The sequence below is a fragment of the Passer montanus genome, unplaced genomic scaffold (genome assembly GCF_014805655.1).
Source record: "Passer montanus isolate IOZ18808 unplaced genomic scaffold, ASM1480565v1 scaffold1, whole genome shotgun sequence".
Classification (NCBI taxonomy): Eukaryota; Metazoa; Chordata; class Aves; order Passeriformes; family Passeridae; genus Passer; species Passer montanus.
The window spans coordinates 8,323,505-8,337,358 of record NW_024356504.1 but is presented as its reverse complement, the minus strand read 5'-3'; positions in this window follow the sequence as shown (position 1 = coordinate 8,337,358).

Genomic DNA, 13,854 nt, shown 5'->3' with positions numbered 1-13,854 from the left:
GGGTCAGAATTTAATATTAGATACATATAAAATTTCTTACAATATCAAGTTACACTGAACTAAAGAACTACCAATCAAAACGCTTGCTATGCCACCCATGGGCATTTGTTAGGGCTGGAAGACCATCTCCTATTCACGTGAAAGATCTTGTTTTTAAAGTTCTTGTTAATACTTTTTAAATACTGTTAGCAGGTATTCCTTTCCAGATACCAGTAGGATGATCTGATCTTAGTTCAATTTAAATTTTGTAGCAGAAATGTTCTGTCCTATCCCAGTATCAGCATTTGCACCTGCCCCTTCTCAGTGTCCACACAGTCATGCCTGATGTGGTCCTGATTGACTTTTTCACTGTTTCTTGGTCCTCTCTGCCACCAAAAGAGGTGGTAGGAAGGTATTGTTGCTTCCTGATATGACATTGACCAGAAGTGGGAGATTAAGAAGACTGTAGCCCATCAGCGTTGCTCCTGCAGTGAGGTCCTGTGGCTCAGGAGAAGCCTCTTCCTGGACAAAGATGAAACCTGCCATCCCTTCCCTAAAATAGGAACTTCTTAAATGATGAAGGTTTGGTGAGTTGGCACCACTCCCACAATTAACATGAAAAAAAATAACAGCTGCACCCCAAGTGTTGTAGCCAGTGCATAATAGCTGAGGCAGAGCGCTGGTGCCCACTTCTGAGGAACAGATAATTTGCACCTCATTGGTCTGGACTAGAAGCTGACAAAACAGGTCAGACAGCAGAGTCTCTTCTGCACAGACCCAGCTGTGGTGAGCTGTCCTGGCTTTTTTCACTGTATACAATACAAACGATGGTTTCAAGGCTTAGGGTATTTTTTTGCTTCTCAGGAGATTTCTCTCTCCTTTCCAAAGAAGGAAACAAACAATAGCATTTATGAAGCTAAAATTCTCTTTATTGCTGTATAAAAATTATTTTTCTTCCTCACACTGAATTCCTGGCACTGTAACAACATCTCCCTCGAACATGAGTTAATTTATATTTAAAGTTTTGGGTTGGCTTTTCAACCTTCTAAAATATTCATTAACAGCTTTATTTAGTTTTTCAAATTATGTTAATAAACCAGGACAGTTTATTTATATTTGTTTGCATAAAATCTTTAGTAAACAAACAACAAATTAAATTTGATTCATAAATAAATGGCATCTTTTATGAAGTTAATCTGACTTCATATGTTTCTTTGTCACTGAGCAAAATTTACAGAATAAACATTTTCAACTAATCTTTTTTAACATATATACAACTTTAAAACTAGCTCCTTTGCAACTTAATAAAGTTAATAAACTTTTATTTGTAAAATTAACAATATTGTTTTCCATTTAAAACCCTTTCATTTGCTTTTCTCCACTGAAAATCTACAAAATCTTGCTTTTTTTAATGTTTGCCCTTTTATCCACTTAAATAATTTCTAAAAACTTGTTTCAGCTCCACCTCTGTTTTCATCTCCTTTCAGTAATGCCTGAGTTCTTGTAATTGTGTGTTTCCATCCTAGGGGCACCTCCATGTGCCAAGCCCGGCTCAGACATGTGTGGTTAATTGGCTGTGCAGGTGTATCCATGAGGAGTCACCCACTGCTCCAAACCAACAAGCTTTGTAGAATGGTAAATGAATCAGTCCAAAGGGAAAATATATTTTAGAAGTGACCATTATAGAAGTATCAGGATTGTAAAGCTGAATTATTGTTGCTTTTGAGTTACTGTGTGAACAGTGAGTTTTGTGGTCTGACTCCTGGTCCTCAAATGATAAAGCATCCTGTAGCATTTTTTGGAACAAATTTAATTCCATTCCAGGGGTGAATGTTTCAATCAACTGTATGGCAGATGTTTCAGACTGGCCACTCTGAAACTGACCGACTGTAGCTAAAATTTCCTTTTCCACATGACCAAGAATTTAGAAAATAAAAGTACTTTCAGCTCTGGAAAGTAAGGCCAGGGGAAAACCGAGTACTGTTCTTTCTATCTCATTTGTGTAGTCCTTGTTCATATCTTAACTTGTAAAGATAAAAAACCCCCTCCTTTGTTTCAAGGTAAACAAAACTGGGAAGCTCTGTCTCGGTTTGGTGGGGTTTTTTGTTTGTTCTTGTTTTTTGGGTTGTTGGGGTTTTGGTTTGTGGGGGGAAATTTTTTTGTGTGTGGTTTTTTTTTTTTTCTCATTTTTTCTTTTTTTTTTTGGTTTTGTGGGGTTTTTTTTTTTCCTGTTGTAAAACAAGTAGAAAAAGAGCAGAAGCACAATCAGGTCAGGAGGGTATAGCCAAATCAGAAGTCTCATTTATTGTTTTGCTTTGCAAGGGTCTAGTGTATGGTACACATGGACAGAAGCAGAGAATCTTCTTTCTCTTTCTCAAACATGCCAATGCATGTTAGGACAGTTGTAGAGTACATACTGCATAAGGGTAAACAGCAAACACAAAGTGGGCAGACTTGCTTGTTTGGTATGTGTGAGGTACAGCATAAACACTCCAGAGCTCACATTAGACACGTTTTCTCTCTGCTCATTTGCATTTGTTTTCAGCTAGAGGCACTCTGTACAGATGTGGCTAAAAACACTAGAGTTAATATAACCCAAACAGTTTTATTCAAATACCCCTCTCTGTACAAGCACCTGAGAAGGCATCTAGCACATAATGAATTGCTGTTTCCTACGCTTATTCCTGTGGCCCAATTTATTTGCAGAAATTCAAAGACTAGTAAAATGTTAAAATAATTACAGAATTATGGAACCATTCCTCCACTCCTGACACCCTTTTATGAATCTTAAATTCCTGTCTTTTGGTTGAACAAATATGCAAGATATTGCTTACAATGAGACCATGTGAAAGGGTTTGGGCTTGCTCTACACTGAGTGAAACAGAATGCAAGGATTTCAGAAATGGTTCTGAAGTGGAGTGGCACCTCTTCAACCAATTCTGCACTGAGCCAGGCCTGTTTGTGCACTCCAGCTGCCACTCAACAGGACCACTGTGGCTTGCTTGGAAGCCCCTGAGTGTGCATCAACATAGCCATAACCCAGAGTGGTTTGTGTTTATTTACATATATTTTGTGATGATGATGATGATTGTAAAATGAAGGTGTTCTGGCTTATGGACTTGTATAGCACACTTTAAATAACTAAAAGTCTTTATTCAGTCTGGTCATTGTCCATTCATATTTTCTGTCTTGAGGGACTTTTATCTTAATTATTATTACAAGCACACTCACTTTGGGCACTAATTGCCATGGGAATATATTTTATAAAGAACAGAAAATGCACCTTTGCCTAAGCTTTCCTCTCTAGTGCAAGGCCTATCCCTCATTTAGCCTTGTTCTGAATAAATGTGATGTCATTGTTTGAGACTGAACACTTTTCACAAGACAGTACTGGTCATGATGTTTATTGACAGAAAAAAAAGAGCAGCTAATGTTATCCTAATTATTTAGAAATCTTTTAAGTTAAGTCTTGATTCCAAATTGATTGAAATGAACTTAAGGAAGTAGTTTCATCTGGCTTTGGATCATGTCATAAAGCTTTAACTTACACACACAGGCAGGAGTTCCCCACATAAGCTGAGGTCTGCTGGCACTTTTTCCTTGTTACTCAAGAAAGTAGGATAATTGTGAGGATTTTTTCCCCCCTTTTAATCAGAAGGAACAAATTGAGTGCTGAATTGTAAATTATCTCCCTTTGGCCTTTGTCTGCAATAATATCTCTAACTTTAATGGATATTCTGTCATTACATTGCAATAATTGAAGAATGACATATAGTAATGGGTGAATGATGTCCAGCCACCAACTCTATTACTATACTGTTCTCCTGTCCTCTGCAGGAGTTAAAAGATTAACCAACATCTGAGTCACTAGGGGAAAAAAAAAGAAAAACATAAGTATTCTTATTAAATAAACAAGGGAGGAAATTGTCCAGCCCATTGTCCTGGAAGCTACATACTATAGTAATCACTGTCAATGCAGTTTTCAATTTCAGTGTTGTATATATTAAAAACATAACACTGAAAATCTGGTTTTATGGCTGATATATTCTGATTTTGCGGGTTTGTTTCTCCTGAAATCTTTAACCAGTTTTTGTTTCTTACTTCCATGTGTTATACAGGTCAGGGTAATTATGTTTTGACAGAATTCAAAACTTGGTTTTGAACATGTTAGGTTAAACAGAGTTCCTTAAGCAGACTTTCTCAAAATCAACAGTTCTAGCTGATCTATATCTTCAGAATGAAAAAATAAATATTATAATATTCATGTCCAACTCAAATGCTAACACCTGATGCTACAGGAAGGCCACACAACTACAAAAGCACTTTCAGTTTGGCAAGTGAGACATACAGAGGGTTTCCTTCACCCTGAAGCTCTGCTATCCACAGAAACACTCAGCCAGGATTGCTCCATACCTCGTAAGAAAAGACCTTAACCTAGAGGGCTTGGCTGGAACAGTGCAGGCATTGATCTAGAGATTCATCTCAGCTTCCTTGTACTGTGGTCCTGTGTATGATAATGTGGAAGCTGGCAACTACAGAACTGTTTTGGGAGTTTGGACAATTTTTTTGCCCTTTTTTCCCCCCTGATGTTCTAAGATGCAAAACATTATGTTGAGCCAATGTTTATTGACAGAAAAAGCATGTAATAATATGAAAGTTTAGTCTGCAAGAATCTTGTGATGGGGGAAATTACAGCTTTCTAAAATTAGAGCTTCTACCATACATGGAGACCTGGTATTGCTGGTATGCAATGAAGATTGATAACAATTTACATGCATTCACTTTAAATTAGTGAGTTCAGATGGAAAGGTAGAACAGATTTGGTAGAAGAGTAGAAGAGACCTGGACAGAGAAAGGCAATAAACAGAACAAATCAGTGCGTGCTTCATAATGAAAAGAGTTGTCTATTTGAAAAAAAAACCAAACCTCCCTTCAACCCTTCCTCTTCCGGTTTTGTCAAATTAACATAATGTTTTCAGATAAGGTTACAAATGTCTGTCATAATATCAATATAACAAGCATAGATTTTTATTAGCGTTTTTGATTTAAGGCTACTTGAACAACAAAGTAGAATAACAAAAGGACAAACATCATATGGAATACAACAGCTCCAATGATAATTTTGGCATGTCATTGTAAGGAGAGCATAAAGGCACTGGAAAGGGAGAAAAGATGAAGGGATAGAATGGCTTTCCCCTCTTACCTCTCCTCTGTTCTGCTCTGAGCCCTAGCAGCAGCGATACGCCTACTGTTGGTCATTATCAGGCTTTCCCACATGCTCAGGATTTCTCCAATACTCTTCATTCACTTTGCAATCAAAAGACCTAGGAACTTGCTATACTGGAGGTGGTACAGATAAGAAGTACTTGAGTACTTTTCAAGTAAAAAATTACAAGTGACTTAAGGACTGAAAAACAATAGCAAAGCTTTAATGAAGTTCATTTTGTTTAGCTCTTAAAAGATGAGGCAAATACCTAGTTTGATCCTAATCTATTGGAAAAATTACAGAAGACATAGAACTTTTAGAAAATGCATATTCAGCCAACTGCTGCAATATGAAATAAGAAATTGTAGCTAGGGAGGAAATTAAAGGTAAATTTTTAATGGCTGCAGTGATTAATGAGCTGATAACCAAAGTCTGTGGCTACCAGTATTTCCAGTAATCACCTACTATTAGAAATTATCAAATTGGGGATGGATATTTCAGGAAAGGTGCACTCTGATGCAAGAACAACTGTTGAAACTGAAGGAGGATTTAAACCACTCCAGTCTTCTGTTTCCTGACATTGAGAGTAGATGAGGACATTTGTCCCTACAGCCTTAATGATGCTCAACATTTCAGGTAGAACAAGCCACAGAGCTTCCTACAGAGGCATGTGAGGATCATGAGACATAGCTTCTCGTCATGAGATCAGATGAGATATACCTGGAATTTGAGGAAATTTCAGACATTCTCTGTCATATGGTGGGTCCCAGCACAGGATAGGACATGCTAACAGTCTTGTTGAGTGACCCAGAATACATGGGTCTTGCTATAGGGCTGAGGGACTTATTTTTATAATGTGATTGATGCATATCATACTATGGAAGGCTGTGGCTTCCTCAGGAAACTGGAATACAGGAGGGCATAAGCAATATGCTCTGAGTTGTCACCTGCTTGCCTTTGAGGTGGGGAGAAAGTGCAACTTGCATTGATTTCACTGATAGAGTGTGTACAGAGAACGCCTGCCTGTAGTTATGATGGTAAGAATTCAGGACTCCTTTCTTAATTCCATCACTGATTTATTGCAGCAGACAGGTAATTAGATGTGCTTTGAAGAGGCTTTCTAAGATTAGTCCTATATATAGTTAATACAGGAAATTTTTCTGATCTATTATTGTGTATCAGTAGTATTTATGATCAATGTGTTTGCAAGTGATTCTGTTCTGTTCTAGCTTTTGAGTGAAGTTGCTGCTGTGTAATGGCTGATGCACATTTTTGAAGAGCAACAGTAATCAATACTGCATAAAGATTGGACTGAGATTTTTGTAAGTAAAGTACATTTTGCCCAGAAAGATGTAGAAGCAGTCTTGTTTATCTTTACTACACACATTTTCAAGTAAAGATTTGATATTGGGAGACTCAAAGCACTCAAAAAGAAGCAAGCATTTTATGAAATTGTTAAAAGCAAACTCTATTGTCAATACACAGTTTATAATTTCCCTGTTATTAATTTTTCTTATACATCTTCTTTACCCAGACCACCTACTAGCATTTCTGACTTAATTGTGGGTTTTTTTCCCCCAGTCTTGCTGTTTCCAGCATAATTCCCAAATTTTTGGTGCAAGTCCTTGTAGTAGACTCCAGGGAGAAAAAGTAACACATGAAAGTAGGAGCATAAAATCCAAACTGTTCCATTGCCCATCATAAGTAAGGTAAGACATAAGGAGCAATGACTGATGTACCAGCTTTTAACAGTAAGGTCAAGCTCTTTGTTAGTGACCAACCTGTTGTAGGGCAGGAATAGAAGACCTGGAGTTCAAGATTTAAATAGAAGGAAGAGAAGTGGGGAGTATATATTATGATTCAGCTGTGTTTGAGAAGGGTTTGGAAAACTCTTGCTCCTGGAAACAATGAGATACAAACCTGTTTGCATAGTTGATCTCTGGCCAGAAAGGATTCCTGTCAAGTGAAATATTAACCCATAAGGAATGCAGTTTCTTAGGGCAATGAACTATTGGCTTCAAACCAACTTTAATGCAGAGCTAAGGTGACCATTTAAAAAACATATATGCATACAGAGGTCTGCATGGCTGCCAGACCAGAATGAGATTACCCTTTCTCTTAGCTATAGCTTACCTGTTTGTAATTGGCCTGGTTCTGTAGTGCTGAAAAGCAATTTCTAGCTGTATAGTGGACAAATGTCTATTACTTTGGTTGTCATTGCTACAGGCAGGTGTTTATATTATGAAAACTATAATAGCAGCTGGGAGCTCTATTAGTATTTCTAATGTTTCAGGATAGAGAGAGAGCTCAAGGAATGTTTCCTCCCCAGACTCTGCTGGGAATGATGATCTTACTAAGCAATGCCAAATTTACACAGGATCCATGACATAGGAGGCATAAAAAGGGAAACATGAAAAGCTCTGAGCCTGTTGAAGGTGACAGGTAAAAAGCCCCGTTCCTTTGCAGCATGATGTGCTGGTTCTGCTAGCAAATGCCACGTTCAAGATGCACCCACTGAACTCACCAGGTAGTAGCTGCTCTAGGAAATGCTTTTCAGGCCCCAGGAGGCATCTCTGCTAAATGCCAAAATACCAGTGGAACAATTCATTCTTTCTGTCAACTCAGAAAGGGCTAAGCCTCTAAAGCACAATCTAGACCACAGTGTTCATGCTAAATTATTCCCTCTTTTTTTGTTCACAAATTGCAAAGTCTGGCTTTCTGTCCATGGGCTCTGATGGACTCTGATGTGCTTTGCAGGTGTTCAATGTACAGCTGGAGAAGGTCCAAATGTGTTGGAACTCACACCTGTGGGATAATTAAAAAAAACCCAGCAGTTTTCTCTGCGGAGTGATTTCTTTCTCTAAGAACTATTCATTTCTCAATGACTTGGTGGCACTCTGGAGATACTAAGAGTAGGACTGATGTGCTCCTTTTTTGATGGGTTTCAATCCACTCATAGGTTCTTGTAGATTCCTTACAATTAGAACATTTTTTACTGGGAAATTTAGGAGAAGGAAGATGGGAATAGGTAAGCATTACATCCCAAATCCTACTCACTTGTGACACTAAAATGGACATATACCTTCATGGGAGGTATATGACCTTAAAAGAAATAAGAAAGGCCTTATTAATAGCAATGTTAAAACTATCATAGCTAGGAAGCTAGGTTAATCTACTCAAAAGAAAAAGGTGGCTCAATTTGCTGTGCTTTTATTTTCTGTTTTTCACAGGGTCATTCCAACATTCATTCTCTTTTGGTGAGCTCCTAGTCACAGCAGAAAGAGCAAGAAAATACTTCCTCTAGGATTTCTTCTCACATTAAATGTTTGACTATAGCCTCAGAGAAGGACAGTTATGGACAGTGTCCAGGAAGTGTCTCAGCTCTCATTAAACACAGATCATTAAACATACTGCACGACGAGTCATTGTGGCTGTCACATATAGTTAGGCCATGCTGCTGCTGTTACCACTGTGCAAAAGGCAGGATGTCAAGTTTTAGTATCATTACAATTTTGTCCACAAAAAGATGCAAAAATTTAACCAAAGCAACCACTTTGCTTTCCCTAACTCCTCCTTTTATCTCATACCTGTTGATATTGACACATGGAGGGATTTCACTCCTCAGCAAATATCAGTGGCTTACAGACAGAGTTGACTGTAAAACTGTATTTGTGGGCCCATAGTTCACATTGCTTTCAATGACAAGGAAACAAAGGCTTACAAGGGACTAATTGTTCAAAACACTAAGCATTTCTGACAAGGCACTTTGAGTACAAAATGGAAACCTGATACTCTTGCAGAACCAAACTGAACAAACAATCCTTCAACAAGAGAAAAAAAGAAAGAAAATATAGCCTTAGAGGGGATTTGTAAATGCCTTCATAATAGAAAAACACTAAGCATTTCTGACAAGGCACTTTGAGTACAAAATGGAAACCTGATACACTTGCAGTACCAAACTGGGCAAACAATCCTTTAACAAGAGAAAAAAAGAGAGAAAATATAGCCTTAGAGGGGATTTTGTAAATGCTTTCATAATAGGAGGCACTACTGAACTCCTATAATGGCATCTGGAGTATATCACTGTAAGATCACCTTTCTTAGGGAGGTGTATGGAAAACAGCACATCAAACACTACCCTCTGCACTCAGTGATTAAATTGTTGCCAAGTCCATGAACAGAGTGGGTCCCAATGTGGTAGAGATCACTGCTACTATTTTTAGTCTGTATTTCAATAGCTTCAGATGTCTTAAGCAGGTCTTGCCCCTCATCCCTCTCACAGGGGATGTACTGTCAACTACTGTGTGTCTGCAGCTGGGATGCAGCCTGATTCCAGCCTTCCTCCAATGTGCTCCTGGCAACACAAGGGCAGAGCACTTAGTAATCTGTGATCCAAGTACACCTGGTGGTTAATGCCATTGCAGTACAACTAGCAGAAAAAGAATAAATTGTCTGAAACAGGTGGACAATTGAATGGACAATCTCCTTCCTTTAAAAAAAACCCAAAAGAAACGAACCAAAACCAGGAAAAAAACGCACTGATTCCATGTTCTGCTTTTATGTAAGAAAACCCCCAGAGCAGAATAGAAAACCCACCCCCCAAGAAACAAACAACCCTTCACTCAAAACCACAATTCAGGTGACAAGGTGATAGATAAACTAACCAATTGGATTTTGACTTGCTGAGATCTAGGTGATAACTCAGATCTTGTAACTGGGAGCACTAAATATATGTGAAATAAAATTTAAAAAAAACCCCAAAACCTAAATTTTGAAGAGAATCTGCCACCCCCAAATGTAAGGAAATTGTATCCTGTTGTTTTATCTTCATTATAACAGAAAATAAACAGAAAATTTTATTTGTGATCCAAATAGAAATATATTTTGGCATCTGTTCTATGCCAATAGTTGCTCTTGCTATGAACATGCTTACATTTTATTGCATTGGGATATTTGCCACTTTATGTAAGCTACACCAGCTGCTCTTGCTCTTGCATGACAGATTACTGTATGCAGCACTCTGGTTTTTCCTAAAGCAGATAACGCTTTGTAAAATCCGGATAACTAAGTCTCTAGGAAGTGATTGTAAGTTATATTAAAACTGTGATAACTGAGAACCAAAACAGCCCTGAAGAACTGCACTAAAAAGCTGCTACTTCAAGGGAAGATTGTGGTTATGGATAGCTGTTTTTTTACTAATGTATATTCTTACATTCTTTTACCTGCTATTTTTTTCTAGTATTTGCTGGTTTTGCTTAAAGTTGGCACACAATGAATAAAAATATTAATAATAATCTTATATACTGTCTATTTTAATTTTTATGGCAATAAAATACATTGAAATCAGTTCAGTTCTACTGAAAACAAAGCCTCCAAATTCTCTTTGTTGCATTTCTGTGACAGGTTTCATGCTCTGTTTTCCTGGCAACCTTCTGCCTGGGAAAGCAGCATTATGCAAATAAAAACTCAAATGGCAGCCACAGAAGGGAAATATAACACAATTTTTCTTGGCATCTTGGTAATATAGGTAAGATCATGCTATCACAAAACTAAGTCAAGTTCTTTTTCTCAGGTGTAAACTCTGCCTCAGCTACATTTTAAAACCAGTTTTTCCTATTATTTGGATGCAAGATGGCTGCAAAATCATATTAATTCCAAATTTAGAAATTAAATGTTTAAGCAGTAGTTGAACTTTGCTGGTTTGGATAGGTGTTGGTGATTAAAGTGCCCATAAGTATAAGGTTGTGTGGGCACTGCTGCTGCAATAAAAAGTCTAAGTATAATTGGTCTGAGGGTGTGGAGAGAAGCAGCAGGGCATGCTGGTAGGGACAGTAAAAGCTCAACAGGGTTACGGAAACCTGCCAAATCTCCATCCTCACCGCAGGGAGCTCCTGATGCTGCCAGGCAGTAAGGAAAACAGATGGCTGTTGCCTTTAAAGCCAGTAACATTAATTTCTGTGCCTGTTGTGTATTTTTGCTCCTTCCCCTCGATTTTCCAACTCCTGCAGTAGCTCCTGTAGCAGCCAGGCATTGGCAGACATGTTGGAAGGCAGCCACGCACGCGGGTGAGCTTCAGCTGAAGATGATGGCTGCTTTGTTTTGGTTTTCCTTTTCCCCAAGCTGCTTCCACAATTTGGCAAAGGGGCATCAGGATTAGAAATAGGGGGATTGAAGAACATGCCAGAAGCTATTAGAGGGAAGGAAGCAGAGCTATAGTAAATGTGGAGATGGAGCAGTGCCAGTAGGAGCGTGGGCATGGGGGTTTGGATGTAATTAGCACAGCCAGACAAACATACCCTAACATGGACACTTCACAGCTACATGCTGAATAATCCTCTATTTTGTGCTTATTTTCAGTGGGGTATAGCTAAAACCTGTAGATGGGACCTTGTTTTTTTTCCTCAAAACCAGCAGTAAAGTGGACCTGGTAAATCTGTAGCAGCTAGAAAATATTTCACAGAATGCTCCAAATCAAATCTCCATATCTAAAAAAGAAGAGCATGAGATGGAAAAAATTAATGTTTAAGTTTGTTTGCACTGTATTTCAGCTATTCTGAATGACTGAAAGAGTTTGGGCTTTTTTCCCTTAGCTTTCTGAAACTTCTAATGCGTTTGTTGTGAAGACTAACAAAGCATCAGTTTGAAGGCAGACAGAAACACATAGGATGCTGAATTTTGATTTTAGAATATAATTAAGAGATCTCAGAGAAAAACATAGGCTTGAGCTGAGTTAGGAATTCAATGAAATATTGACATGCAGAGTAATGATGGCATATGACTGACTTGTCACCTACCTTAGGGGAAAGATTCTGCCCTTGTGCAGCTTTCTGGCTGTTGATCTCAGGCAATGAGTGTTCTGTGCTTTTAACAGATGTTTCTGATTTAGGCCAATGAAAGCTAATGGAAGCTTTTTCTAGTCTCTGAGGAAAGAGTGCCAGCCCAATCAAACAAGCAAATTTGGAGCTTGGCATCTGAATTGAATAGCAAAACCAGATAATTTCCTTTTGCAAAAGCTGTGTGCCATCATTATTCTATGATACTCTAAAAATTTCATAATTAGTACTGACTTGTTATTTTTGCCATCTCCTGCATTTAATCATTTAGCCATTATTGCTGTCTACCATGAAAGACACTAAAGCCACTTATTCGAAAGGCCTGTCTGGCTTGTCCAAAATAGAACACAATTCCCAAACCAGCAAAATATGATGCATACAGCTGCCCCAGCTATGTAATTGTAGTAAATATTTCTAGAAGTACAGCCACAAAACAAACTTAATAGAAGCATCTAAGTATTTAACTGATGTGTATTTCCAATTGATATTCTTTTACATTTGGTAGCATAGGTTATCACCATTCTTTTCTCTGGTTTATGAGCTTCACATGGGAAAGATAAATGTAGAGTAGAATAGCCATAGTGCATGAAATCACAAAAAAAAAAATCCCATTAATAAGTCCGATTGAAATGGTACTTATGACTCAATGATAAGGTACTTAAAAGCTAAAGATGGATATTTTTTATTAATGCTGTAGAACATACTCCATCAAACTACCAATAAGTATATACAAATAAAAACACCTGTAGATACTCATATAGTCTACATAGAACTGAAATTATCGTTTGGCAAAAACCCATAGCATTTCTCAAGAAAGGCTGCAGTATAGGTATAGATATTAATTTATGGCTTCCAGTTAGGGATGGTCTGTGATTAAAGCACTATATTATTTCTTTGCTTTTAGTCACAAGTAACCCTGTCTCCCTTGCAGTCTTTGAATTTGCAAGTAGCTGAAGAATCTGATGCAGAGTGCAGAACATGAATGAACATTTGAAAATTAGTGGCAAGAATTTTCTTGGCTCATTAATATTAACAAGTTGTGGAATTTGAAAGATGACAGGTATTGCTTTTTTACCTTCTTTTCTCAACAGTCTTAGAATTTTACTTTGTATGTGCTATATATACAGGCTTCATGCCCTGCAAAGAGAAATGACATTTTCTCCAAGCCCTTAACTTAGTAGTTGGCACAGTGGTATGTGTGATAAGAGATACTGCACCTCTGGAAGTGTATCTAGTTCCCTTTTGTAATGCTGCTGTTTATTGCATCTCTCCAAGCATGTATTTTAGGAAATGCACTCATGAGTTTAGTTCCCATTTTGTGCATGGCTGTTGATACATGCAATTTTTTTTTTGGTGGGGTAGAATGGCAACCTTGTTTATTACTATTATACTATTGCAGTACTTGTGCTGTTTTGGTGCAATCACATCATTGTTTGCTTGTGGGACTACTCTTTTAACTCTCTTGAGTGTCTAAGTTGTATAAGAATCCAGTGATTCATTGAGAGTCATAAATTCTGGTGAGAAGTGCTGTGTAATGCCCTTGCACAAAGGCAAAGCATTACTAGCTGTATGGAGAGGTAGGCATAAGAAATTTGGAAACTCTGAAATGGGGTGAAATGTTTTTTTTCTTTCCTGTAGTGCTTAGAGAGTGCCTACAGAGTGTAAAATGCCCAAGTCATATATCTTTAACCCAGTACCTGAAGAATATGCAAAACCTTAAAGTGCTGAGTTAAGGTTTGAGGGAAATTGATTTTACCAGTCTGAAAATGTGGAATAAGTTACTTGACTCCATCCTAAAGAGGAGATTGAGGGATCTGTGTGTTTTCTCACTGATTT